Source organism: Choloepus didactylus, chromosome 1 (assembly GCF_015220235.1).
Source record: "Choloepus didactylus isolate mChoDid1 chromosome 1, mChoDid1.pri, whole genome shotgun sequence".
Taxonomy (NCBI): Eukaryota; Metazoa; Chordata; class Mammalia; order Pilosa; family Megalonychidae; genus Choloepus; species Choloepus didactylus.
In genome coordinates, this window is record NC_051307.1 from 216,033,800 (window position 1) to 216,038,647 (window position 4,848).

General features: G+C 43.9%; 1 pseudogene; it reads left to right on the top strand.

The window, feature by feature from the left end:
• Positions 1-2,721: 2,721 nt before the first annotated feature.
• On the top strand, positions 2,722-4,555 carry LOC119528983 (annotated as a pseudogene).
• The last annotated feature ends 293 nt before the right edge of the window (positions 4,556-4,848 follow it).

Here is a 4,848-nt window from a genome sequence, read left to right on the forward strand (position 1 = left end):
CACAAGAATAAAACCAAGTCGACCACAGCTGCCAAGGAGGAAAAACTGTAATGAAGACAAAAAGTAAAGCCCAGGGTCACAAAAAGAGAAGTTGAGAAGAGGAACTCCTTTCCTGGAGGGGAAACAATCACACATATCAGGGAATTCTTGAAAACTACTGTGCATGCCCAGGACAAGATATAGGCTCATAGAACACCAAAGTCTGTTCTATAGGTTCAATATAAACTGGGATAAGCATTGAATAATAGCCTTAACACAGAGAAAATCTACACTAAAACCTTAGATAAGAGGGAGAATCTGATTTCCATTGTTTTTACATCAAAATAACCAAATGCTCAGACTTAACACAAGATCAAAAGACATACAAAGAAACAGAAAACAACGGCCCATTCAAAGGAATAAAATAAAACAGAAGAACTATAGACATTGGAAAAAATAACCAAAGACATTTTGAGTACTCTCCTAAGTAAGTTCAATAAGCTAAAGCAAATCATGGACACAGAAGTAAAAGAAAACAAGGAGACAATGCTCTCCTAGCTTGTTCGGAGCTTCAAGGGAAGATGATGGATTAGGGAAGTAAAGGCAATACCTCTCCTACAAAAACAGTCAATGGAGAGACAGAAACTGTCTGCATCAATCATTTAGGGGCTGTGGAGACTAGGGGAGCAATGTACAGCATCCAAGAAAGAGCAGGAGAGGGAGACTGAGAAGCTACAGCAAAAATAGTGAGTGAATCATTCTCATGGCAGAGGCCAGTGCCCATACCTCACCCTCAAGGCTCACCTTGGATATGGTCTGTGGCTGGCTGCCCTGAATGGAGAAGGGCGTGAAGGTCTTTCTCCCTGCAAACGGGGGTGGTACACAGTTGAATGCTGTTCTGGTTTGCTAATGCTGCTGTTATGCAAAATACCAGAAATGGACTGGCTTTTATAAAGAGGGTTTATTTGGTCACAAAGTTATAGTCTTAAGGCCATTAAGTCATCTTAATGATGGCACATGGCTGTCATCTGCTCGCTCCCAGTTTGCGTTTCAAAATGGCATTCTCCAAAATGTTGGTGTCAGCTTCCAATGGCCACCTTCAAAATGTGTCTCTGAGCTGCAGCTCCTCTTCACAATGTCACTCGCAGTTGCTCTTGGGGCGTTTGTCCTCTCTTAGCTTCTTCGGTGCAAAAGTCTGCTTTCAGTGGCCATCTTCAAACTGTCTCCAACTGCAGCAAGCATCTGGGCCTGTGTGGCTCTTTTATATGGCTCCAGTGATTTAATTCAGACCCACCCTGAATGGGTGGGGTAACACCTCCATGGAAATTATCCTATCAAAAGTCTTGCCCACAGCTGGTTGAGTCACATCTCCATGGAAACACTCAATCAAAGGACACCATCCTAATCAACATGAATAACATCTGCCCACACAAGACTGCATCAAAGAACACGGAGTTGTGGGGGACATAATACATCCAAACTGGCACAAATGCTAAGCATGGCTTCTGATCAGCTACTTTGGACTGCTGGGCTCTGGCTCTGAATTAGTTCTAGCCTGCCAGGAACAGGGATCCCTACTGCCATTGTTGCAAAACTGCCTGGTGGAGATTTGAAAAAATACACTCCCCCTTTAGGCTGCAGGGAAAGGTTTGCCAAAGGGCACCATCTGTGGGGGGCAGGCCAGGAAAGTGCAGCTTAGGTAAAGCAAAAGTGAAAAAAGAAAAAGAAGCTTTTTGGCATCTTTCCTGATCCTCTCCCCAGGCCCCATGGAACTAGTCTGCACCCACCTCATGGAGCTCTGGCCTTGTTTTGATTAATTAAACATGGGAAATTCTAAAGATCTAGAAAATGTGAACCAAGTGTTAAAGAAGAGCCTAAAGTCAGTAACAATAAAACCCTAGGCAAGAGAGAAAACAGACCATCAGAGTAAACAGATCAAGATAATCAGATGCCTAAACATCAGCAAAAAAAAATTACAAGCCATAAAAAAAACAGGAATATATGCCCCAAAGGAACAAATTTAAAAGTCAGAGAATAAGCAAACTTTGAAATAACTAATCAAAGATATTCAAATAAATCTCCTAAATCAATTCAAGGAGATGAAGGAAAATATGGATAAAGATTTAAGATTTAACAGAGATTAAGAACACACTGGGTGAGCATAGAGAAGAATTTGAAAGTCCACAAAGAAAAATAACAGAACTTAGGGGAATGAAAGGCACAATAGACAAGATTAAAAATAAACTAGAGGCATATACCAGCAAATTCAAATAGGCAGAAGAAAGGATCAGCAACTTTGAAGACAGGACGTCCAAAATCTTACAAACAGAAGAATAGAGAGAGCAAATAATGTAAAAAAAATTGAGCAGGGTCTCAGAGAATTGAATGACAGCTGTAAGAGTGCAAACATGTGTGTCATCATTGTCCCAGAAGGAGAAGAGAAGGGAAAAGAGGCAGAAAAAATATTTGAGGAAATAATAGCTGAAAATTTCCCAACTATAATGAAATACTTGAATATACATATCCATGAAGTACAATGTACTCCAAACAAAATAAACTCTAATAGACCTACTCCAAAACACATACTAAACACAATATTAAATGTCAAATATAAAGAGAGAATTCTGAAAACAATGACAAAAGCAATTTGTCACATGCAAGAGATCCTGATTAAAACTAAGAGCATGGTGGGGGCAGTGGGAGCAATGAGGGTACAGAGACACTGGTAGCCACTATGTGAAGATGGAGTTTCCGAGAGGAAATGACAATTACCTGATGATCACAGGGCCCTTGTACCCCTTTCTGTCCAGGGCCAAGACATTCCATACACCAAGCATGGGTGATTTAGAATTTGAAATTCTGCCTGTCTCCTTGGATTCTGACCCTCACTGCTGTCTTACATGTGGCTGGCCACTTTGATGACCTGGCAGACTCTTCTTCTTCTTTCAGCCCAATATGGGGTCCAAACATTGGACATGCCTGTGGGCATGACCCATGGCTTGATGGAGCAGGGCAGGGGGCTCCTGAGTGGGGGCCTGACCATGGACTTGGACAATTCTATAGGAACTCAGTATAGTACCAACCCACCTGTTACAACTGATGTACCAATGACAGACATGACATGTGGCTTGATGGGGCATAGAATTGAGTTCAGTCAGAATTGAGTTCTCAACTTCATTTGAGCTTAGGGGATGGCACCATCCTGACACCTGCCCAGTCACCTGAGGATCATCTTTCAACAACCCCTTCATCTATTAGTTCACTTCATGAGCATGGTGTTGAGGATTTCCAGAGGCAGCTTCCCAGCCAGAAGACACTGTAGTGGAAGCAGGAAAAAAGCAGATGGCCCCAAAGAAGAGAAAGAAGAAAGATCCTAATGAATCTCAGAAACCAGTTTCAGCATATGCGTTATCTTTCCATGATACACAGGCTGCCATCAAGGGACAGAATCCCAATGACACTTTTGGGGAGGTTTCAAAAAATTCTGGCCTCCAGGTGGGACAGTCTTGGAGAAGAGCAAAAACAGGTGTATAACAGGAAAACTGAAGTAGCCAACAAACAGTATCTGAAGGCTCTGGCTGCTTTTAAAGACAACCAAGAGTGTCAGGCTACAGTGGAGACAGTGGAATTGGATTGTGCCAGCACCCCAGACTCCTTCTCTACCTCCTATGGCTACCATTAACCCAGCATCTCCAGCACCAGCCTCAACAGAGCCCCCTGCCCTGTTGCCTTTCATTGTTGTTAACTCCATTCGTTCATCCTATGTGGCAAATCAGGCATCTGCTAGGGCTGGTGGTTGGCACAATATCAGCAAATTGATTATTGCCAAACAGATGTTACCCTCTTCTATTACCATGTCTCAAGGGGGGATGGTTACTGTTATCCCAGCCACAGTGTGACCTCTTGGGGGCTCCAGCTAGGCCAAACCAGTACAGCTACTATCCAACCCAGTCAACAAGCCCAGATAGTCACTTGGCCAGTGTTGCAGGCAGCAGCAGCAGCAGCAGCTGCTGCTGCTTCTATGCAACTGCCTCTACCCCGACTACAGCTGCGTCCATTACAACAGATGCCTCAGCCCCCCACTCAGCAGCAAGTGACCATACTGCAGCAGCCTCCCCCACTCCAGGCCATGCAACAGATTCCACCTCAGAAAGTTCAAATCAATTTACACCAACAGCCACCTCCTCTGCAGATCAAAAATATACCTCCACCCACTCTGAAAATACAGGCTAACTTAGTCCCAACAGCTGTGGAAAGCAGTCCTGAGCAGCCTATGACCAGCAGTCCTGAGGCCCACAGAGTGGAGACAACTTCTGAGATAATCTGAGAGAAGATTACAGATATAGTTCCTGAGGTTGAGTCTCCTCAGACAGATGTTCAGTTGGTGAGTGGCTCTCCTATGACACTCTCACCCCAGCCCTGATGTGTAAGGTCAAGTTGTGAGAACCCTCCAGTTGTAAACAAGGACTGAGACAATGAATACTGCAGCAATGAGTGTGTGGTGAAGCACTGCAAGGATGTATTCCTGGCCTGGGTAGCCTTCAGAAATTGAAACACAATTGTGTTAGTGAAATAGCCCTTGTTCTCCAAGCCAGTGAAGACTTTTCTGCTGGGAAAATATCCGAGAGCCTGTTTTTGAAACAATCTGGGATTCTGGTGGTCCCTGATCTCAGCCTACAAAGGCCCTTCATGCTTCACCTTTTTTCTCTTTTTTCAGCAGGGGCCAGGCTATGAAGCAGGGCCATTGAGTTCGCATAATCCGAAATTGCTTTTTACTTTCAAGTACAAGCAGAGATACCAGTGATAATAGCAGAGGAAAGGGTGAATAGAATATGGACAGAAGAAAATAGGGATAGCAGGGGTGGGGTA